Source organism: Artemia franciscana, chromosome 18, assembly GCF_032884065.1.
Source record: "Artemia franciscana chromosome 18, ASM3288406v1, whole genome shotgun sequence".
Taxonomy (NCBI): Eukaryota; Metazoa; Arthropoda; class Branchiopoda; order Anostraca; family Artemiidae; genus Artemia; species Artemia franciscana.
In genome coordinates, this window is record NC_088880.1 from 15198949 (window position 1) to 15224736 (window position 25788).

Sequence of the window (25788 nt, forward strand, 5' to 3'; positions counted from 1 at the left end):
ATTGAGAATTTGTACGTCCTACCCTCGAATACGCTTGTCCTGTTTGGCATCTTGGCATTTCCAATGAATTGTCAGACAGAACAGAGGTGTTTCAAAAAAGCTGCCTAAGAATTATCTTCAATGAGGGTAAAGTGCCTACCATTTCCTTTCTTCAGAGGGCAAATCAATTCCCGCTTAAAGAAAGGAGAGGACAAATTTCCTTGCGTTTCGCCCACAATGCCGTGCATAACCCTCGAACTACTTCTCTTTTCCCTAGTGAACATTTCCCTCCACCCCTCCCCGAACTCATCCCCACGTTCTGTTTAAAAAAATCCCCTTTTTGCCATTATAAGAGTTTCCACTGAGAGATATGGAAGAACGTTCATCCCTCATATAGTTGAAATTTTAAATCAATAACTTTTACCTATTGCAAACTTTGAAATTCTTGCTAGCTAGACTTTTGCTTAAATTTGTTTTCCTTGTTTTGATTTTATGAATTTTTATTGTTTGACTTTTTTACTGATTTCAATTTTATGATTTTATGACATTGACCATTTCTTAAATTTTTACTATTTTTTTGTACTGACACTATAGTGTGAATTCGGCCCTTTTGGGCTTGTGATAGCTGCTTTGTTGAAATAAATCTTATCTTATCTTAAACCTATGTTTAGATAACTGATATCCCCACAATACGCATCCATGATTTTTTTGAAGCTATTGTTCAATTTGACTTCGAGTAGAAATCACAATCTTCATTGGGGAGTATTTTCAAGTTCTCGTCTAAACATTTATGTACCACATTCAAACAAAATAAAATAAGAAATTACTGGGTATTTTCTGACAGATATTTATCAGAAATATTTTATAATATCTTTTCTAGATCCAACATGCGATTTATCGTTGAATTTAAAATTATTCAGCGTCACCATGTTTTTAAAATGTCGTTGAACTAACCTTAAAATTCCATCCAACTACGATAATCGTCAAAAATAACGTTAATTGTTGTTTTTAGCGTAAAACTGCAGATGTATGAACGAGATTATTCATTTAAAAAGCAAAATCCACAATTATCCACGGTCGGTTTGAAGAAGTTTCACTTGTTTTCATGTACAGAAACCATATCAAGTAGCAAGACCATAGTATAGTAGGGACTAGAGACATGGATTACTCCTATATGTTTAAAATGCTTGACCCCCAGATTTTGTGGTCTACATTATTCCGTAGTTAACATGATCTGATAAATTTTGTTTGTCTATTTTCTTATCCAAAGCAGTTCATTGGAACATCTTCAACTGGAACTTTACATTTTGAAACCTATTATTGATAATCTTCAGGTTAAACCTTGATTTGTTCTCAACTATACATAAACAACATAAAAGTCTCCTTAAATTCAAAAATAAAATTTCTTATTTCGTTTAGAATCACAATTTTTATCACACTTGTTGGCGTTAGTAAATAAACTGTCCGATTGTTTACTTTGACTATGCTTATGTCACAGTCCTCATTAAATAGTTCCTGAAAGTTATGTTAAAAGGTAAGCAATTGGTTCCAGTCATTAAATCATCCTGATGTTGGTAAATAAATCGTCTGTCACAGTCCAATGAAGCCTACAAAACGGTAGTTCCCTTAGAAACAATTAATGAAAGCACCCTCTCAGCTTTTACCGGATAACGTCATGCTCCTATCTCCTCAGTTTGACAAATTGCCCCTCCTCACGTTTCTAAATGTCTCCACGATATCTAAACTCTTTTTCTCTCACAAAACTTCCAAAGTACTCTTGAAAAGCGAAAAGAAACTAAAAGCATTTGACATTCACTTTCAAAACATGTTTTGCGAAGTAGATTCTCTTGCCGTATTAAATTTTAAAGGCAAATATTTTTGATTAAGAGTGAACAGCCAATTTCAAACAGTTCGTGGTACGAACTGTAGTAAGGAGCGACCCGGCTCAATAGTAAACGAAACTCTAAAAAACGGAATTTCGATGCTAAAAGATATATCAAAAGAATCGGATTTTTATGCTGATTTTAAATATATAAGTTTCATCAATTTAGTCTTTGTCATCAAAAGTTACGAGCCTGAGAAAATTTGCCTTATTTTGGAAAATAGGGGGTAACACCCCCTAAAAGTCATAGGATCTTAACGAAAATTACACCATCGCATTCAGCGTATCAGAGAACCCTATAGAAAAAATTTCAAGGTCCAATCTACAGAAATGTGGAATTTCGTATTTTTTGCCAGAAGACAAATCACGGGTGCGTGTTTATTTGTTTTTTTGTTTTTTTTGTTTTTTGTTTTTTTTTCCCAGGGGTCATCGTATCGACCAAGTGGTCCTAGAGTATTGCAAAAGGGCTCATTCTAACGGAAATGAAAAGTTCTAGTGCCCTTTTTAAGTGACCAAAAAAATTGGAGGGCACCTAGGCCCCCTCCCACGCTCATTTTTTCCCCAAAGTCAACGGATCAAAATTTTAAGATAGCCATATTGTTCCGCATAGTCGAAAACCATAATAACTATGTCTTTGGGGATGACTTATCCCCACAGTCCCTGGGGGAGGGGCTGCAAGTTACAAACTTTGACCAATGTTTACATACAGTAATGGTTACTGGGAAGTGTACCGACGTTACCTGGGGGATTTTTTTGGTTTGGGTGTGGGGTTCAGGGGAGGGGGCTATATGGGAGGATCTTTCCTTGGAGGAATATTTCATGGGGGAAGAGAAATTCAATGAAAAGGGCGCAGGACTTTCTAGCATTACTATAAAAAAAACAATGAAAATGTAAACATGAAAAAGTTTTTTCAATTGAAAGTAAGGAGAAGCATTAAAACTTAAAACGAACAGAGATTATTACGCATATGAGGGGTTCTAAAAATAATCTAGCATAAAGAGCGAGGTATTTAGGAGGAGATAAATACTTCGCTCTTTATGCTAAAATTTTTTTAAATAATTTCAACTATTTATTCTACGGCCTTTCTGATTCAAGGGTCATTCTTAAAGAATTGGGATAAAACAAGATTTAGTGTGAAGAGCGAGGTATTAACGAGGGGACCAACCCCCTCATATATATAATCAAAAATATAAGAATATAAAAGTTTGTTACGTAAGTTAATTCTTAAGTTACGTATTTTTTTTTACTAATAAAAACGTTCGTTAAAAATAAAAGATCTAGTTGCCTTTTTAAGTAACCGAAAAATTAGAGGGCAACTAGACCTCCTTCCCCACCCCTTATTTCTCAAAATCGTCTGATCAAAACTAAGAGAAAGCCATTTAGCCAAAAAAAGAATTAATATACAAATTTCATTTTTATAATTTATGTACGGAGAGCCAAAATCAGACATGCATTAATTCAAAAACTTTCAGAAATTAAATAAAAAAACAAGTTTTTTTAAATGAAAGTAAGGAGCGACATTAAAACTTAAAACGAACAGAAATTACTCCGTATATGAAAGGGGCTTTTCCTCCTCGACACCCCGCTCCTTGCGCTAAAGTTTGATTCTTTCTCGCAACTCTACTTTTTAAAACAATAAAAAACTTTAGCCTAAGGAGCGGGGTGTCGAGGAGGAAAAGCCCCTTTCATATACGGAGTAATTTCTGTTCGTTTTAAGTTTTAATGTCGCTCCTTACTTTCATTTAAAAAAACTTGTTTTTTTATTTAATATAACGAAGAAATGGCTAGGAATTATCTTTTGTCTTGCATTGCACATGCAAATAAGATAATTTTAGTGGTTTGTACCAAAGCTGGTCTAATTTAACATTTTAATTACTTTTCTTTGTAGTCTGCTGAAAGATGTCTTTCTGTAATCATGACAATATTTTCTTAATAATATTAATGGTCAAGGTGAATTAATGTATAATAGAGGTAGTTCATTTCCGATTTTTGAAGCTTTTGTTTACTTTGGGTTGTAGTTTTGCTAAGTCAAAACGAAGTTACCATGTTCAAGAAAATTAGAAATGCATTTGCGTCAATAATACAGCTAAGTAATTACTATCGTCGTGGTTCTTTGGGTTCTGCCAATAATATAGTAGCATTCCCAATAGCTTAAAGGAGGGGGGCACTTTTTTAGTATTCTTATTGAAAAATTTTCATTTTAGTATTCTCATTAACATAATTGAAAAAAAAACTAACAACAAACCTCCATCTAGATTTGGGAAAATTTAGGGGGGCACTGTTTTAGTATTCTTAGTGAAAAATATGCATTTTGGTATTCTCATTAACAAAATTGAAAAAAATAACAACAAACCTCCCCCTGAATTTGGAAAAAAATCATATGCCTTCCCCGAAATTTAAAAAATACATTTTACCCCACCTCAATTTTCCTGAATTAATACCACTGAGCCTTCCCGCATATTCTTAATCTTTCCCTTCTTTTTTAAGATTCAGGTTCTTATATTTCATTAAGTGTATTTTAAATATTGTACACTCGAACTGATGGTCAAATTTGTTCAGGGACACTGAACTAGTTTCGAGATTCAAATTAAACGAGCCGTCTGTATAAGCAAATATAAAACTAGATAATTTTATAATTTCAGTTACCTATCTTTTGTGGTCCTTGGTTTCTGAGGAAATAAATAAATATGTAAGGTATTAAATTTAAAACAGAGAGAAGTTATCAAACAGTTCGTGGTAACGAACTGTAGTAAGGAGCAACCCGGCTCAATAGTAACCGAAACTCTAAAAAACGGAATTTTGGTACCAATAGTTATATCAAAAGAATCGCTGTTTAATACTGATTTTAAATATATAAGTTTCATCAGGTTTAATTTTACCCATCAAAATTTACAATCCTGAGAAAATTTGCTTTATTTTAGAAAATATGGGAAAACACCCCTTAAACGTAACAGAATCTTAACGAATCCTCACATCTTAAAAAGGAAATTTCGATACCAATTGTTACATAAAAGGAATCGAATTTTAATGCTGATTTTAAATATATAAGTTTCATCACGTTCAATCTTACCCATTAAAATTTACGAGCCTGAGAAAATTTGCCGAATTTTAGAAAATATGAGGAAACACCCCTTAAAAGTCATAGAATCTTAATGAATATCACACCGTCAGATTCAGCGTATTAGAGAACCCTACAGTAGAAGTTTCAAGCTCCTATCTGCAAAAATGTGGAAATTTGTATTTTTTGCCAGAAGACAGATCACGGATGCGTGTTTGTTTGTTTTTCTGTTTTTTTTTTTGTTATTTTTTCCCCAGGGATGATCGTATCGACCCAGTAGTCCTAGAATGTCGCAAGAGGGCTCATTCTAACGGAAATTAAAAGATCTAGTGCCGTTTCTAAGTGACCAAAAAATTGAAGGGCACCTAGGCCCCCTCACACGCACATATTCCCCCAAAGCCACCGGATCAAAATTTTGCGATAGCCATTCTGTTCAGCTTATTTGAAAACCTAATAACTATGTCCATGGGAACGACCTAAACCCCCACCCGCGGGAGGCGCTGCAAGTTACAAACTTTGACCAGTTTATATATAGTAATGATTATTATGAAGTATACAGACGTTTTCATGGGGACTCTTTCATGTTGGGGTGGGAGTGGGTCGGGGGGAGAGGGTTACGTAGGAAGATCTTTCCATGGAGGCATTCATCATGAGGGAAGTGGATCTCCATGAAGGGGGCGCAGGATTTTCTAGCGTTATCAAAAAAAAAAATAACGAGAAAATAAATAAAACAAAAATTTCACCTGGAAGTAATGAGTAACATTAAAACTTAAAACGAGCATAAAATGTTACTTATATAAGGGGTTTGTCTTCTCCACAATACCTTGCTCTTTACGCTAAAGTATTTTTATTAATTGCAACTATTTATTCTACTGCTTTGTTATTCAGGGGTCATTCTTAAAGATTTGGGATAAAAATTCAAGCTTTAATGTAAAGAGCGAGGTATTGACGAGGGGCAAACCCCTCATATACGTAATAAAAATACACAAATATAGAATTTCGGTAGGTAAGTCAATTCGTAAGGTACGCATGTTTATTACGAACAAAAAATTCGTACAAAAAAATAAAAAAATCTAGTTGCATTTTTAAGTGACCAAAAATTGGAGGGCAGCTAAGCCTCCTCCTCTACCCCTTTTTCCTATCAAAATCGTCCGATCAAAAATATGACAAAGCTATTTAGCAAAAAAAAATAGTATGCAAATTTCGGTTTAATTGTTCTTATGCGGTGCGCCAAAATCAAAACACGCATTTATTCAAAAACGTTCAGAAATTAAATAAAAAAAGGTTTTTTTAACTGCAAGTAAAAAGTGACATTAAAACTTCAAACGAAGTGAAATTATTCCGTATATGAAAGGGGTTTCCCCCTCCGAAACGCCTCACTCTTTACGCTAGAGTTTTTTTTATTCTTTTAAAAAGTAGAGTTGTTAAGAAGAGTCAAACTTTGTAAAGAGTGGGGTGTTGTGGAGGAGACAACCCCTTTCATTTATGGAATAATTTCTGTCCGTTTAAGTTTTAATGTCGCTCCTTACTTGCAGCTAAAAAATTTGTTTTTTTTTAATGATAGATGAAAAACGAATCTAAAGCAAAGCAAAATTGAAAGAAACAATGAAGCCAAAATGAAAATGCAAGAGACATTATCGCAAACAAGTTTGGAACTGACTTGCTCAAAAATGACAAATCAATTTCCTATATATTGGAAAGGAACTGATTTACACCAAAGATAAAATCGACTAAAATTACCTGCCTGGTAAACTAATAAAATTGATAATTTTGAATAATAACTAATAAAATTAAAATTTTTGAAATATCAAACACAAAAAAAAAATTTCAAAAATTATTTGTTTTTAGTAGATGAAAAATGACACTCCGCGTTTCGCAGGATTTTAGTCCGCACTTGGTAATTTCTATCCATAAAAGATTGCACTTCTTAACTCATTGTTAATGATTGTGGTTGTTGCGATAATTATTCTGGTCACAACAGACTTGTTGAGAAGACCTATTGATCCCAAGAAGGTGAGTTACCTCCCTACCATTACATTTGTCTCGTAGAGGTTTTGGTACGTCATTGAATTGCCAAATTTAAGAGATAAATGGTATTTATTTGAAATTGAAAGACAGGAATCAATCAAAATCATTATAAGACATTGCACAACATCCCATGACCCTCGATTTGAATATCTAGTCTGAATTATCAGAAGTCTACCTATCGTTCTATTTGTCTCGAAGGCGGGATTGGTGCAGCTATAGAGAATAGCACTCGTGTAATATTAAAGTGTTCGAAAACTACATTTTTACAAGGGACTTGCAAGATTTCAGGAGGATTTCAAACTCCACTGGGATGCCCCATCCAACTACTGCGCTGACATCTATTAATAATTATTTAGTGCAGTTGCTGTATAGACAGTATTTTAGTCAACCCTTAATTTGAAATACTGATAAGGAGTAATGTGGGCCTTAACTAGCACAGAGACTAGCCAGCCATCTTCCTCCTAAACTTAAAACTTCTTACTTTTTAGGCACAGTAATATTCAAGTTATCAAATAAAACTTTAAACTTTGTATTATTGCACCTCTACACGCCTACTCCTGCTCACATACCTAACTGGATCTCTAGGCTCTACTGGGCTACAATAAAGCATTTTTTTTGTGAAGCATTTAAATTAAAAATAGCTAATAAGTAAATGTAACTTGTCCGGAAATACCACACAGAGAAGAGGTAAAACCATTTAAACTATTTGAAAATATATATTTAAATGATGGAATTTGTGCAATTCTTTTTAGGATTAACTATTTTAATTACTTGAAAATATTTCTTAGGGTGACTGGGTTTATACAAACACTCTTAGGCTCAACTTAAAGTTTTCTGTGGCCAAATGTGGCCCATAGGCTGAATTCTAGAAACAACTGCTCGAAAGAACCATATTGCTAAAGGTGACTGGAAACGTACACATAAGTTTGGAATACTCCTATCAACACCGGTGTGCTCGTAGATTAACTATAATATTTGTAAAGGCGATTAAGGAATCGGCCAGATGGTCGAATCGGCCAGATGGTCGAATAGGCCACATTTCTATGAAGTCTGCAAATAGAAGCGTGCCACTTTTTTCCCTACATGTACAACCACTCTAAGAGATGTTAAAGGCTAAGCCAATTTGGATTAGAACATATGAATCCTGTGTCTTACATTTTCTTTCGTTGTGTGTGATTTCATCATAAGATAAGGAGGGCCATTTATGGCTGGTTAAGAATCAAATTGGTTCATATAACAAGGGAGAATTCTCAAGAATAAAATGCATTGCTTGTTTAATATAGTATACTGATAACCTGGCGTAACAAATGTTTGGATGCTTTATTGATGTCTGCTTATATGTCGAAATATGGAGAACATCATTCGTTAAATTTAAAAAAAAAAAACTTGGTCAAACGGGTATAAAAGAAAATATCAATTGCGTTTCTGTACCTTTTAATGTGAATTGCTTTGACAATAAAACTGCGAACATATAAAAAATGTGGACTTCAAATTGCGACTTTAACTCTAACATTAGAGTTAAATATTAGAATAATTAGAATAAATATTAAGTTAGAATAATTAGAATAAATATTATTCTAACATTTAGCAGAGCCCTTCATGAAATGGAAATCAGCACCACCAGTTTGGATAGTGAAATCTAGTGTCAATTCTTTACTTTATTAAATAAAAAAAAAAAATTTCTTAAATGAAAGTAAGGAGCAACATTAAAACTTAAAACGAACAGAAGTTACTCCGTATATGAAAGGGGCTTTTCCTCCTCAACGGCCCGCTCTTTACGCTAAAGTTTGACTCTTTCTCTTACCTCTATTTTTAAAACAGTAAGAAATTTTAGCGTAAAGAGCGGGACGTTGAGGAGGAAAAGCCCCTTTCATATACGGAGTAATTTCTGTTCGCTTTAAGTTTTAATGTTGCTCCTTACTTTCATTTCAAAAGATTGTTTTTTTTTTAATTTAATTTCTGGACGTTTTTGAATATATGCATGTTTTGATCTTGGCTCTCTGCACATAAATAATTAAAACGATATTTGCATATTAATTAATTGCAATTAATCGGAAGATTTTGAGAAAAAAGGAGCGAGGGAGGAGGCCTAGTTGCCCTCCAATTTTTTGATTACTTAAAAAAGCAACTAGAACTTTTAATTGTTTACAAACATTTTCATTGGTAAAAAATATACGTAACTTAAGAATTAATTTACGTAACGAACTTAAATATTCGTATGTTTTTATTGCGTGTATGAGGGGATTCAACCCTCGTCGATACCTCGCTCTTTACCCTAAAGCTTAAATTTTGTCCCAATTCCTTAAGAATGACCTCTGAATCACAAAGGTCGTAGAATAAATATTTGAAATTACTAAAAATACTTTAGCGTAAAGAGTGAGGTATAACGAGGAGGTAAACCCCTCATATGCGTAATAATTTTCGTTTGTTTTAAGTTTCAATACTGCTACTTACTTTCAGTAGAAAACACTTTTCATATTTATTTTTTCATTGTTATGAAAAATTCTCATGCTAGAAAACCCTGTGCCCCCTTGATTGAAATTCTCTTCCCCCATGACAAGTTTCTCCATGGAAATATCCTCCCACGTAACTCCTTCTTCAAATTTCCCTCCTAAACAAAAAAAATCCCCCTGAAAACGTCTTTACACTTCCCAGTAACCATTACTATATGGTAAACACAGGTCAAAAATTGCAGCCCCTCCCACGGGGACTGCGGGGGAGTAAGTCGTCCCTAAAGACATAGTTATTGGGTTTTTCGACTATGGTGAATAAAATGGCTATCTCAAAATTTTGATCCGGTGACTCCTGGGAAAAAATGATCGTGGGAGGGGGCCTAGGTGCCCTCCAATTTTTTGGTCACTTTAAAAGGGCGCTAGAACTTTTAATTTCCGTTAAAATGAGCCCTATCGTGACATTCCAGATCCACTCAGTCGATACGATCACCCCTGGGAAAAAAAGCAACAAAAAAACAAGCAAAAAAAAACAAACAAACACGCATCCGTGATCTGTCTTCTCGCAAAAAATGCGAAATTCCACATTTTTGTAGATAGGAGCTTGAAACTTCTACAATAAGGTTCTCTGATACGCTGAATCTTATGGTGTGATTTTTGTTAAGATTGTATGACCTTTAGGGGGTGTTTCTCCCTATTTTCTGAAATGAGGCAAATTTTCTCAGGCTCGTAACTTTTGGTAGGTATAATTGATCTTGATGAAACCTATATATTTAAAATCAGCATTAAAATGCGATCCTTTTGATGTAACTATTGGTATCAAAATTCTATTTTTTAGAGTTTCAGTTACTATTGAGCCGGGTCGCTCCTTACTATTTAGCCGGGTCCCAGGGGTTCGTTACCACGACCTGTTTGATTTAACATTTTAACATGTTGAAGCGAGCAGCAAACAAGTGACGAAGTATATTATATCACTTAAGCCCAACAAAAGGGAAAAAATACGTTTTAAAAAGAGAAAAATATAATAGAATCAACTTACAAAGTAAAAGAAGAAGGTCATTATGTCTCGATTTCAGTAGTTCCCAAGAGTCTCTTAGTATTTCTAGCACGTATTCGAGATACCGCATAAAAAGACAAATAAAGAATAGTTGGAAAAAGATGAAATTAAACTTTCTACCCGCTTTGGAAATAGTGAGGCTCCTAGTCCGTCAAATATGCAGTCTGACAGAGGGAGACCAAAAATAATAAATACGGGTTCGTATTTAAAGGACAAAATTCTCTGAAACCAAGCAGATTTAGATTTCCAACAGAAAACGAACTAAATTTGACATTAATTTACTGAAATTTCTATGGTAACGGAATGTGTGAATATAAGGTTGAACTTCAAAAATGTATCTTTGGTAACAATAATAATAATAAATAGAAATAACTTGTTTTCTTATACTGATTTCAAATGTGTGCAATATTCAAATAAAAAGTTCTTTTGAGTTTAAATCACTTAACATAAGTTATTTTTATTAATCTTAAAAAGTATTACAGTTGTTCTTTTTTATACATTTGATATGCTTATACTAGTTTTGTTCTTTCGCAAAGAAAGGTCGAAGCGAATATTGAAATAAAACAAAACGTGGCAGTAAACAATTGAATTGTTTTTTTGCCAAAATCTATTACCTGCATTTTCGAGTTTTCAAGAATGTCATCCAGAAGTGGCAGTAAACAATTCAACTATTTTTTTGCCAAAATCTAATATTTGTATTTTCGAGTTTTCAAGAATATCCGCTGGATATTCTTGATATATCGAGATTCGAGATACCGAGTTTTCAATTCTAGCGTATTTATTACAAGCCTTAGACGTGGGAAACCTTTGAATCTGATTTACCCCTGTAGGGCTTAGGTCGTATAGCAGAAACTATGGCAAATAGAAAAATATTAACTTCACCACTGGACTTACCGTATCAAGATTAGGGAGATCTGCCCTTAACTTAAAGTCGAATTTTTGTGACGATACTAGGTTTTGGCAGAGGATCGCTGAGTTACAAACCAACGTAAGTGTCTCAGTATAATAGTTCCAAAATATCTCTAGGCATATCTAGAAAAAAAGTTGTAGTAACAAGAAACGCAATTTAATTTTTAACAACACTTTATACTGGATGAAGTAGTAGCTAGTCTTAACCTAGGGAAGAACGAACCATTATCCCAATGAACTAAGATATTGAAAAAAAAAAAAAAAAACATTTTAAACAAACCATTTACAGCGAAAAATTTCCTAATTGACAATCATTCCGAAATGGTTGCTTAAATTAGCATTCCTTAGTTTCGCATAATTCAACAAATATAGCAAAATATAATCATTTACTTAATTCTGTTGCAGGAGCAATACTTTGGTTCTGTCATTCTTTGACGCTGATTTCAGTCTACTGTGAGAAAGGTTTAGAGAGTTTAACCTCTGCTGTTTTGACAGAAATTGTGGACTTCCGACCGGATTGATTTTTATGATATTATTTTTTAAGCCGGATTCAACTGTTATCTGAAGTGCAGTTTTACAGTGTATGTCATAATTAAATAAAAAAAAAACAAGTTTTTTAACTGAAAGTAAGGAGCGACATTAAAACTTAAAACGAGCAGAAATTACCCCGTATACGAAAGGGGCCGTCCCCTCTTCAACGTCCTGGTTTTTACGCTAAAGTTTGACTCTTTCTCTCAACTCTACTATTTAAAACAGTAAAAACTAAAACAAAAAGTTAAATTTTTAACTTTTTTATTAACCAACAATTAAAAGAATTAAAATCAAATATCTAATAAACAATATATTCGCCAATATCCACGATTTGCAAAAAAATATAAACAAATTTTAACTGCCAGCGACGGATACTAACGAACAATTGAGAAATAAAAGGAAAAAAAATTCATTTACTGAAACAAACGAAGCAGCAATTGAATAATTTCCTTTGTCTGTTTAAGTGAATGAACTTTTTGAATGATTTTTTTTTTCTATCTTTCTGTACACCTTTTTTGTATAGCGTGTTTGGGGGGTGGTTGTCCTTTTTCCCTCTTGATAATATATTATATATATATATATATATATATATATATATATATATATATATATATATATATATATATATATATATATATATATATATATATATATATATATATATATATCACCTGTGAATATAGATAGATTTATATATATGTTTCAAACTACGTAAAAATTGCGAATATACAACATTCTTGGCTCTCCCATTGTCTGTGCATATACAAAACCGTATGTACTATAAATGACGTCATATGCAAACGCTCTTTTTACAAACAAACAAGCATGCATACACACAACTCGTTTTTATATAGATAGATAGATAGATAGATACAATACAAATTAACTGCGTAAAACTTGCGAATATACAACATTCTTCGCTGTCCAATTGTCGCTGCATATAAATAGATTGTCAGGTTTACCGACCCTCGAAAATGCAACGTACAATTGTCCATGGGAAAAACAATCAGTATTAAGATCTATACCACATTTTCTAATGATTGACCTTGAGCTTTGTTAATGGTGATTGCAAATGCTAATCGAATTGGGAATTGCAATCTTTTAAATTGAAAAGGCAGATCCGTTGGAATCATAGGAATGCGAGGAATAAGAACAGCCTCGCCCTCAAAAGGCCCTGTCAAGATTGTGGCCTCTATTAGGTTTTCCATTGTTTTTTTTTTACGGCAAGTCGCGTGCCATTGCAAAGCTTTGGTGGGTTGATATTTCTTAAAAGTATTATTGGTACGCCTTAGCACGTGTGGTGGAAACCCTGAAAGATCCACGGAACTTAAAAATTCAGAAGGATAATTAACCGCTTCATTTGGTTCCAAAACTGTGTCGACTGACTTGTAAAGGACTACCTGGTCTCGAATCTTGGTCAAAACAATATTGTTGATTTCGTGGACGTCTATATTTTTGGGTGCGAGAATCGCTCTTTCACTTAGCCATTTATTATTTTTATAATTTTTTAGAATATTCTGAAATACTTTTTCAATCTATTCATTTTTGGACGTCACTAAATTACAGAAATCAGCAGGTAGTTGTATACGTCCTGAAATTGAGTCTACTGGGAGCTTTCCGTTTCCAATTGCCAGCAATTGATCTGAAAATGTTTGACCAGAGTCATCGTTTTGCAATCGGACACGCATGTTTGTAGTTAATTTTAATGTTTTTACGAGTGCCCATAAATTAGAATTTTTCAGGCAAGCATTCATTTCGTCTGCAGGAGTTGATCTAGGTATTATAGGTAATGTTTGCCTGAAATCTCCCGCAAGCAATATTAATGTGCTGCCAAAGGGTTTCGACTTCCCTCGCAAATCTTTCAAGCATTGATCCAGAGCCTCGAGCGATTTTTTGTGTGCCATTGTGCACTCATCCCAAATAATAAGTTTGCATTGCTGCAATACTTTACCCATCCCAGATGATTTGGAAATATTGCACGTGGGAGTTTCTGTAGAAGGCAAATTCAGAGGCAATTTCAAAGCGGAATGAGCAGTTCTTCCACCAGGCAGAATTCAGAGCTTGGCATGCACTACGGTAAGTGTCATGTATAGTACCGTTTACAGTTCTCAAATACTCAAGGATGTCGGACCGGGTACATTCACCAAAAGCAGGCGTAGAAAGAAGCATTCATGTTGATTGGGGTGAACGGTGTAGAGTCTTCCTATCGTGGTATCTTTGAAGATGGTAGGTTGGCCGTCGACTGACTTACCCTGTTCTCGACGTTCAAATACTTTATTTTTAGTATTCCACGTGTAATACGAAGGCACTTCAGTATACAGCAGTTTTTTTGCAAAAGAATCATTTTTGCAAATCGAAAAGAAACCGGTTAACTTTGTATCCGGTGGATTCAGGGCTCTTTGTTGCATGTTGGTTTCCGAGAAATAAACACGTTGACCATTCTGTAAATGTACCGCTAAGTGAACAACAGCTGGACTACGTTCATGTATCGGAAATGAAAGAATTCGCCAAACAGCTTCATTACTGCTTATGTATCTTCCAGCCTGATATTGTACGATTTCGTCGATATCTTTGATTTCGGGCTGCAAGCCAAAAACTGCCATGTCACTGCCTTTGTTGACGTATTTACATATGTATTTGATTGCCTTTACGGAGTTACAGTATTCAACGTTTATGTGTGCATTAAATGTTTTTGATAATAATGGGGAATATGGAACAACCCACTGGTTATCTACTTCGATGGTGGTACCGTTACGCTTCTTTATTATTGCTGTTTTACCGCCATCTTCAGTAGATCTTCTTCTATATTGTGGATAACCATCATTGCCAGTAATTGTGTTGGATACTAAAAGTCGAGGATATTACTTTGTGCACCTTCCTTTGGCCATGCATGGTGAATTTTCGTTCAGTGCACCGCAAGGTCCATGTATCATATTTTCTACAATAATATCATGTAACCCCTTATCGACATTTTCATCAGGTATTTCAGCGGAAATAACATCATCAATTTCGTTCGAAGTAATTTTTTTATGTAGCCAGATTAGTATATGTGCGTGTGGCAAACCTCGTTTTTGCCATTCCACTGAGTACATCCAGCATCGCACTGACCCAAACACTTCAAGTTTTACTATGTAGTTTATCAGTGATTTCAACTTTTGCCGGAAGACACGGGCCGTAATGTCATGTCTATGAACCGCCGATTGTCCTTGAAGTAAAAGCTGCAGTATCTCGTCCCAAGATTGATTACATGTAAATGTAATAAATAAATCTGGACGACCATAGAGACGAACATACGCAATAGCACCTTGAGCATATTAATGCATATGACGGGGACTGCCAGCATATGACGAAGGTAAAATTGTTAATCTTCCAACGTTTGTGGTATTACCGTCATTTATAACTGCATCTCGCAAATGAATGTATTGTTCAGAGCGGAGCTTGGTCTGATTCAGGCGGATATATAGCAAACGTTCTGATTCAATTTTAGCATACATATCAACGACGAATTGGTGAAACAATTCACGGCATTTTAAAATATAATTTTCTTCATCCTGCCGAATCATTAGTCTATAGGAATAATACTGCATTGCACTACATTTCTTATTCATTTCTTTGTTAGTGGCTGGATTCATCAATTTAATATTAAAGTGATAGCCGTCGGCTCCATCCCAAAAAATGATAGGATATTGTAGGGCATCGTAGCATCGATGAGTTTCAGCAATTCTTAACAACTGAGCGTTTCGCTTATGAAGAATAATATCTCGAGGTAAAAACTGATCACCGACCACAACGACTGCCACTTCGTCGATAGTTGGAGCATTGTATCTACGCACATGTTGGCCAGGAGGGGTTTCGTCAGCGGAAATAACAATTTTATGCGTATCAGTAGGCATCAAATCGATGGCTGTTTTGAACAGACGCACTAAATAATTATTTTCGTGGAAAAGATGTTGCAATTGGGAAACGATTGTCCTTTCAACGTTGGGAGGAATTTCGCAACGTGCATCCAATTCAGAATTTCTATCACTGATGAAGTACAATTGTAAAAATTTATGATTCTCGCCTGAGAATGGTAGAAGGGACCCTGCTCTATGATAAATTTGCCCTTTTACTTTGAAAGTAGACATAAATTGATCTGAATTTTCGATTTGGGCTCCAAACGACGTCATTTGGAAACATGAGTTATATTTTCTGATTTGTTTCAAAAAACGCTTAGATTCTGACGTAGTTCCAGTAAGGAAAGTCTTCAATGGCTCTGGTGGTGCAGCCAATAGAGGAAGTTTAACTTTTCCTGAGGCGCAACACATTCCCATTGTTTCACCATTGAATTTCAAGGCCTTGCAATAGGGAAAAATTTTAGACATAGTCCTGATTTGAACACATCTACTCAATCTATAATCATCGACTGGGCTGTACCTGAATGCCAGGCGATAACTTTCAGGTTGCTCTGATTCCTCGGCACGCTTTCTTTTCTTACTTTCTCTACCAGCAGCAAGCCTGATTTCTTGCTGTTCTTGTGATTCCTCGGCACGCCTTCTTTTTTCACTTTCTCTTGTAGCAGCAAGTCTGGTTTCATGTTGCTCTGGTAGTTCCTCGGCACGCCTTCTTTTTTCACTTTCTCTTTTAGCAGCAAGTCTGCTTTCGCGTTGCTCTGGTAGTTCCTCGGCACGCTTTCTGTTCTTTCTTTCTCTATCAGCCTCAAGCCTGTTTCCTTGCTGTTCTTTAGATTCCTCGGCACGCTTTCTTTTCTGACTTTCTGTATCAGCAGCAAGTTTTTTTGCATAGACTCTTTGAGCATCTTCCTCGGCTGTTGCCATTGTAAGTTCATCAGTCATTTTAAAGTTAAACATTAATAGATTTCTACGTGAACGCAGGTCTTATATATCTTTAATGACGTCACCGTCATAACAAAAATGACGACAACAAATTTCATGACGTCAGCCGACACAGAAACATGACGTCACCTGATCCACAGACAGACAGACAGACAACTTATTTTTATATATATAGATAGATAGAAGATATATATCTATCTATCTATATAAAAATAAGTTGTCTGTCTGTGTGTCTGTCTGTCAGGTGACGTCATGTTTCTGTGTCGACTGACGTCATGAAGTTAGTTGTCGTCATTTTTGCTATGACGGTGACGTCATTAAAGATATTTAAGACATATATGTTCACGTAGAAATCTATTAATGTTTAAGTTTAAAATGACTGATGAACTTACAATGGCAAAAGCCGATGAAGATGCTCAAAGAGTCTATGCCAAAAAACTTGCTGCTGATAGAGAAAGTCAGAAAAGAAAGCGTGCCGAGGAATCAAAGAACAGCAAGGAAAAAGGCTTGAGGCTAAAGAACGCAAAACCGCGCAGTTAGATGAAGATCCACCTGGACAGCAAGAGTCAAAACATATCAAAACTGAAAATGATAGCGATGATGATTGGGTTTGGGATTTTGACTTGGATAAGGTCATCAATGCCTACCAGATTTTAGTTAAAAAAAAAAGGTTTGGCGATATGTATTTCATAGTGAAGCTGAAAAATAAAGAAGAAAAAGAAAACTGAAAAAAGAAAAAATGTAAAAAACTAAAAAATACTAAAAAGAAATAACACTCAAAGAGAAATTACAGACCGGGACACAAATGACGACCGGGACAGAGGGAATATAAATAACGACCAGGACACTCAAAGAGAAATTACAAACTGGGATACCGGGACACAAATGACGACCAGGACACAGGGAATATAAATGACGACCAGGACACAGGTATTTAAGAATATCGTTCAAAGACAAATTTTTAATTGTAAGAAGACCGTTGAAAGAGAAATTTCTAAATGTAAAATGACTGAAGAACCTACAATGGCAACACCCGAGGAAGCTACTCAAAACGAATGTATTCAAGCCGAAATAGCTGAGTTGGTAAAGCGTTATGTTTCAGGTTCTAGGTCCGAGAGGCTCCAGGTTTGAACCTTGGCTTTAGCATTAATACAGAAGAAGAAAAAAACTAAAAAAGGTAAAAACTACAAAAAAACTAAAAAGAAAATATATATATATATTTATATATCTATATATATATATATATAAAAATAAGTTGTTTGTGGGTTATGTCTGTCTGTCTGACTGTCTGTCTGTCCGCATATGACGTCTCAATTATTCCATCATATACCAATTCAAAAACGAAAGTATACAAGCTGATGTAGCTGAGTTGGTAACGCGGTATGTTCCAGGTTCTAGGTTCGAGAGATTCCAGGTTCGAACCTTGAATACAAAAGAAGAAAAAAACTAAAAAAGGTAAAAACTACAAAAAAACTAAAAAGCAAAAAAACTAAAAAACTAAAAAAGCTAGAATACTAAAAAAAAACTAATAAAAGTTAAAAAAACTAAAAACTAAAAAAGAAAAAAAAACTAAAAAAACGTAAAAACTACAAAACTAAAACCTAAAAAAAACTAAAAAAAAGGTAAAAACGAAAAAAACGAAAAACTGAAAAAGAAAAAAGACTAAAAAGAAAAAAACTAAAAAAGCTAAAAAAAGGGTAAAAACCAATAATAAAACTAAAAGACACAGGGACACAACTACAATGGCGCATAACTAATATTGGTAGAGCGTAATTTTTCAGGTTGTAGATCTGAGAGGTTCAACCGTGAATACAAAAGAAGAAAAAAACTAAAAAAGGTAAAAACTACAAAAAAAAACTAAAAAAAAGAAAGAAAAACTAAAAACAAAAAATTTATTTCATCAACCAATTCAAAAACGAATGTATTCAAACCCGAGTAGCTGAGTTGGTAACGCGTTATGTTCCAGGTTCTAGGTCTGAGAAACTACAAAAAAAAAAAAAAAGAAAAAACTAACAAAACTAAAAAAACTAAAACAAGGTAAAAACTACAAAAAAAAACTAAAAAGAAAAAAACTAAAAACTAATAAAAAATTAAAAAAAAAGACTAAAAAAGAAAAAAAAGGAAAAAACTGAAAAATAAAGGAGAAAAACAAAACTAAAAAAAAAACTAAAAAGGTAAAAACTACAAAAAAAAACTAAAAAGAAAACAGAAAAAAAACTAAAAAAAGGTAAAAACCAAAAAAACAAAAAAGGAAAAAAAAAAAATTATACCATCATATACCAATTCAAAAACGAATGTATATACAGACCGGGACACAGGGACACAAATGACGACCGGGACGCCGGGGGGGCACAGGGGGATATATAAATGACGACAGGGGCACAGGGAATGTTCGATTAGCAATCACCATCAACTCACCATCAAAGCTCAAGGGCAATCATAAGAATCATGAGGTATAACTAAAAAAAAAACTAAAAAAAAGGTAAAAAACTAAAAACTAAAAAAAAAACCAATTCAAAAACTAATGTATATACAGACCGGGACACCGGGACACAGGGAATATAAATGACGACCGGAACACTCAAAGAGAGATTACAGACTGGGACACCGGGACACAAATGACGACCGGGACACAGGGAAGAAAAAAGAAAAAAAACTAAAAAAAAAGTAAAAACCAAAAAAAAAACTAAAAAGAATATAAATGACGACCGGGACACAGGGACACAACTACAACGGGGACGCCGGGGGGCACAGGGGGATATATAAATGACGACGGGGACATAGGGAATGTTCGATTAGCAATCACCATCAACAAAGCTCAAGGGCAATCATTAAAATCTTGAGGTATAAATCTGAATACGGATTGTTTTGCCCATTGAGAATTATATGTTGCATGTTCAAGAGTCGGTAAACATGACAATCTATTTATATGCACAGACAATGGGACAGCAAAGAATGTCGTATATTCGCAAGTTTTACGTAGTTAAAAACATGAAATATAGATATAGTGAATATAGATATCTATATATATATATATATATATATATATATATATATATATATATATATATATATATATATATATATATAGATATCTATATTCACATGTGGGACATAAGGACACAACTACAATGACACGTAACTGATATGGCGCGTAACGACTTACGCGCGCGGGGGGCTTGGGGGGGGGGCGAAGCGCCCCCACCAACTAGGTGTTGGGGTGGCGCGAAGCGCCACCCCAACAGCTAGTATATCTATATATATATAAAAATAAGTTGTCTGTCTGTGGATCTGTCAGGTGACGTCATGTTTCTGTGTCGACTGACGTCATGTTTTCGACTGACGAAATTACAAACCGGGACATCGAGACACGAATGACGACCGGGACACCGGCACAGAGGGAATATAAATGACGACCGGGACACAAGGAATGTTCGATTAGCAATCACCATCAACAAAACACCGGGACACAAATGACGACCGGGACACAGGGAATATAAATGACGACCAGGACATAAGTAAAAAAAAAAATTAAAAACTAAAAAAAAGGTAAAAACTACAAAAAAGCTAAAAAGAAAAAAACACTAAAAACTAATAAAAAACTAAAAAAGCTAAAAAGCTAAAAAAAAAACTAAAAAAGAAAATAAAATGAAAAAGGAAAAAAAAAAATGAAAAATAAAGGAGTAAAACAAAACTAAAAAAAAGAAAAAAAAACAAAAAAAGGTAATATATATTACCTAAAATAGTATTTTACTTATATTAAGGTAAAAAATTACCTTAATATAAAGGTATATATATATATATATATATATATATATATATATATATATATATATATATATATATATATATATATATATATATATATATATATATATATATATATATATATATATCACAGGTGGGACATAGGGACACAACTACAATGGCGCGTAACTAATATGGCGCGTAACGACTTACGCGCGCGGGGGCTTGGGGGGGGCGCGAAGCGCCCCCACCAACTAGGTGTTGACCGCATATGACGTCTGAATTATTTCATCATATACCAATTCAAAAACGAATGTATTCAAGCCGAAGTAGCTGAGTTGGTAAAGCGTTACGTTCCAGGTTCTAGGTCCGAGAGGTTCCAGGTTCGAACCTTGGCTTTACCATTAATACAAAAGAAGAAAAAAAAATAAAAAAGGTAAAAACTACAAAAAAAAACTAAAAAGCAAATACTAAAAAAACTAAAAAAGCAAAAAAAAATAAAAAAACTAAAAAAAGGTGAAAAACTAAAAAGAAAAAAAAAACCTAAGAACTAATAAAAAAACTAAAAACTTAAAAAGATAAGAAAAACTGAAAAATAAAGGAGAAAAAGAAAACTAAAAAAACAAAAATAAAAAAACTAAAAAAGGTAAAAACTACAAAAAAAAAACTAAAAAGTAAAAAGAAAAAAAACTAAAAAAGCTAAAAAAAAGGTAAAAACCAAAAAAACTAAAAAGAAAAAAAGAAAAAAACAAAAATTTATTTCATCATATACCAATTCAAAAACAAATGTATATACAGACCGGGACACAGGGAATATAAATGACGACCGGGACACTCAAAGAGAAATTACAGACTGGGACACCGGGACACAAATGACGACTGGGACGTGTGTGTCGACTGACGTCATGTTTGTGTGTCGAATGACGTCATGTTTGTCGACTTTAAATGACGACTGGGACACAGGGACACAACTACAACGGGAACGCCGGGGGGCACAGGGGGGATATATAAATGACGATGGGGACGGATTGTTTTTCCCATGGAAAATTATATGTTGCATGTTCAAGAGTCATTATATGTTACGTCGTCATTATATAAATGACGACGGGGACACAGGGAATGTTCGATTAGCAATCACCATCAACAAAGCTCAAGGGCAATCATTAAAATCTTGAGGTATAAATCTGAATACGGATTGTTTTGCCCATTGAGAATTATATGTTGCATGTGTGTCTGTTGTCTGTGTGTGTGTGAGTCTGTCTGTCGGGTGACGTCATGTTTGTGTGTCGACTGACGTCATGTTTTCAACTGACGAAATTACAGACCGGGACATCGGGACACAAATGACGACCGGGACACCGGCACATAGGGAATATAAATGACGACACTCAAAGAGAAAGCGACGGGGACAAAAGGAATGTTCGATTAGCAATCACCATCAACAAAGCACCGGGACACAAATGACGACCGGGACACAGGGAGTAGAAATGACGACCAGGACATAAGTAAAAAAAAACTAAAAAAACTAAAAAAAGGTAAAAACTACAAAAAAACTAAAAAGAAAAAAAACTTAAAACTAATAAAAAAATTAAAAAAGCTAAAAAACTAAAAAAAACTAAAAAATAAAAAAATTAAAAAGGAAAAAAATGAAAAATAAAGGAGAAAAACAAAACTAAAAAAACTAATGTATATACAGACCGGGACACCGGGATACAAATGACGACCGGGACACAGGGAATATAAATGACGACCGGGACATAGGGACACAACTACAACGGGGACGCCGGGGGCCACAAGGGGATATAAATGACGACCGAGACACCGGGACACAAGGAATATAAATGACGCCCGGGACACTCAAAGAGAAATCACAGACTGGGACACCGGGACACAAATGACGACCGGAACACAGGGAATATAAATGACGACCGGGACACAGGGACACAACTACAAAGGGGACGCTGGGGGGCACAGGGGGGTATATAAATGACGATGGAGACACAGGGAATGGTCGATTAACAATCACCATCAACAAAGCTCAAGGGCAATCATTAGAATCATGAGGAATAGATCTGAATACGCATTGTTTTCCCATGGACCATTATATGTTGCATGTTCAAGAGTCGGTAAACCTGACAATCTATTTATATGCACAGACAATGGGACAGCAAAGAATGTTGTATATTCGCAAGTTTTACCTAGTTAAAAACATATATATATATATATATATATATATATATATATATATATATATATATATATATATATATATATATATATATATATATATATATATATATATATATCTATATCTATATTCATAGGTGGGACATAGGGACACAACTACAATGGCGGGCTTGGGGGGGTGCGAAGCGCCGCCACCAACTAGGTTTTGGGGTGGCGCGATGCGCCACCCCAACAGCTAGTATATAAATATATATATATATATATATAAACTCTTTCGAGTTCTTCTCTATCGGGAATTTAATATGTTGTGTAAATATAGTATTAATAATAAGACCTTCAACCTTGAAAAATAGAAACCCAATGAAACATGGGCTTGGTCTAATTAGTTGGCAAAAGTATTCTAAAAGGGAGTTTCTAAAAGGGAAAAAAAGAAATAAAACAAGAATTGAGTTAGTTAATGTGTAGAAGCACCGGGAAAAATTTAAAGACACAAACAAGAAGCGGTGAATACCAAGACTTCATAAGCATTTTCTCTACAAACACCTCGAAAAAAAAATATACTATGAAGAAAATGGTGGAGCAGTGTTGACCACCTTTCCGTGGTGCTTTTGAGTGTATTGGGCTTAAATTGGGAGCCTGGGGAAGGCGTTTTAGTCTCCGAATGTATGTAATCTGAGACTGTTATCCCAGAGCTTGCCTCTTGAATTCGTAAGCCCGTATCCACGAATGATGGAGGGTGACGGAGACAATCCTAAGGTCGGAGCCAGAAATAGCGCAGGCTTACGGAGAGGATCCTATACCTGGAGTAAGAAATAGTGGAGGGTGACGGAGAGAGGCAGAAGGTGGGACAAAGATATCCAAATCCCAGTCACTTCCATTTCTGGGCCTGCGTCATCTCTAAGGTCCAGAACCGCCCTCATTTCCTCACACGGGGGCCCAATGCAGCCAATTTAGGCTAATAACCAACTCTAGGTGTTTCTTTACACTTAGTTGTTTACTGGTGTGGTGAATGAAGAGCAAAGCCGAGGGATGAAGCTATTGAGGTGGATATAAGTCATGAAGGGACCTGAACCGCAATGATGTTCTAGGTGAGGGCTAAGGAAAAGGATACAGGGGGTCAAACTCGGTTTTTCCGTATCTGAGGCTGCTTTTAGAGAGTGACTTAGGCTTTCAGGCTGTGCCTTGAGTTTACCGCTCAGGTGGCTGCCCCGTCTGATGGTGAATAATTTTGCCTTTATCCAATAAGTACTGGATGGAAAACCAGAGGGGATGGCTGAGAGTGGGCATGGAGGGTGCCTCTGAGGCCGTGCCCTAGTCCAAGTCTAAAGTTCATTTTGTAGATGAGGGTCTTGAGTTGGTGATCAGAAGCCAAAGTCAAGACAGTAATTTTATTTATTGGTGATACATAAGAATAAAGAAATTGTAAAAACAACGGATGAAGAATTCCTATCCGTAGAGGCCAAGAGCGTGGACGAGGAAAAGCTTCTGAAATGTAACTGCGAATATACATTGACAATCATAGGCTCCCAGAGCCGCAGAACCTGAAACTACAAAGGGTTAAAGCATTATGATGCTGAGACAAGGGTGGCTGGCTGAAATTGCCGCCCTCACTCAGAACAGAAAGAGCAGAAGGAAACCCAACCGGAGGGAGAGGAGAGAAGCCAAAAGGCTCATGGCGGATGATCCGCAGCCTCTTCAAACATAAAGAGCCAGAAAAAGAGAGAATTGAGATACTGCAAAGCCTTGAATAACTTGGCATCCCAAAAAACAAGACTACCATGATGTAAAACCTAGAGAACTCTGGAATAAAGGGTAATCAGATAACAGATGAAGAAGACAAGGCTGAGATATCGCTGAGATAGTATGGTCTAAAACCATTCATCCTCGTTACTCAGCGCTGCTGGAAGGTGGTAGTGAAGAGTAGGGGGAATGAAAGACCAGAACTAAATTGACACAAGAAGGTTGGATGTAAGGCAACAAAGTGATTACGCCCACATTTTAACCCCACCTTGACTGAACATTTTCTATGATTGAAAAGGTCTGAGATGAGAATGGTCACTGAAGCCATAATAGTAATAAGAAATTTTGATAATCACCTTTCCCGAAGGGTGAGGAGGCCAAGCATATCATCCCCCCTACCAATCTCGATCCGACCACCAGACCTCGATCCAGGGACAGTGAGCTTACCCCTCTTAATAATAACACTTATAGTGAACAAAATGACTTGAATGAAGCGTCTCTTCATGAAGCATCCATAGCAGAACCACCACGGCCTAAAATTAACATTTTCCGGTTGTAATTTTAACATCTGATGTCTTGAAAATTGATCACTGGATGATCAATACGGCCTTCTTTCTGAAGAGCAACGAATATCTAAATACGTATGGCAATCAAGTGCGTTTAAGTATTACTTAATTCACTTTGATAGGTGTATTTTTTATTTATTTTCTTGAGAATCGATTCTGATCAATAAGATCACAGACACAGGAGGATAATATTTACCCAGCAGAGCAGAGTTTCTCTTCTTAATTTGATTCATATGTTAGGGGGCACCACTCCCATAGCATATTTTGTAATCCTATCTATCATTCATTTTTATGATATATCTTTGAAAGATTTCTAACTTCAATTTACTGTTTTAAACATTATACACTTTTTAATGAACCTGAATGAAAACCTTATACGAGCTTAAAATTTTAAGAAAAAAACTTGTTTTTCAAATGAGAGTAAAGAGCGATGTTAAAACCCAAATCTGTAGTAGAGCTTTTTCTATATACTTGCCGGACGATCACCCAACCTTCCCCCTCCCAAAAAAAGAAAAGCTTCAGATTTCGAAACTAAATTTTAACTTTATGAAATAAAACCACTTCGGAGTGAACAAATAGTCATATCTTAATTGTAAGTGTTTTATTTACTAATCACCTCTCAAAAAGCTCATAAGCGTTTTATCAAATGTAAATAAATAAACCCTTTGATTACCAAGGCATTGTGAAATTGCTCTTCTATTAATGCAATCGTTGTGGAAGCGCTGGGGAAAAAGCCAAACTTTAGTGTAAAGGGTATTGAAAGAGTAAGCACTCCCTTTAACGTTCAGTATAATTTCTATTCTTTTGGAGGTTTATTGT

General features: G+C 35.1%; 1 protein-coding gene across 4 annotated transcripts in view; it reads right to left on the minus strand.

The window, feature by feature from the left end:
* LOC136038665 (uncharacterized) overlaps positions 1-25788 on the minus strand; it is a 206537-nt gene that overhangs the window by 61083 nt on the left and 119666 nt on the right. For all 4 annotated transcript variants that reach the window (XM_065721938.1, XM_065721937.1, XM_065721936.1 and 1 more), the window contains one exon: positions 11349-11486. The gene's annotated coding sequence lies outside the window, so the exon portion shown is untranslated. The remainder of the gene's footprint in view (positions 1-11348; positions 11487-25788) is intronic.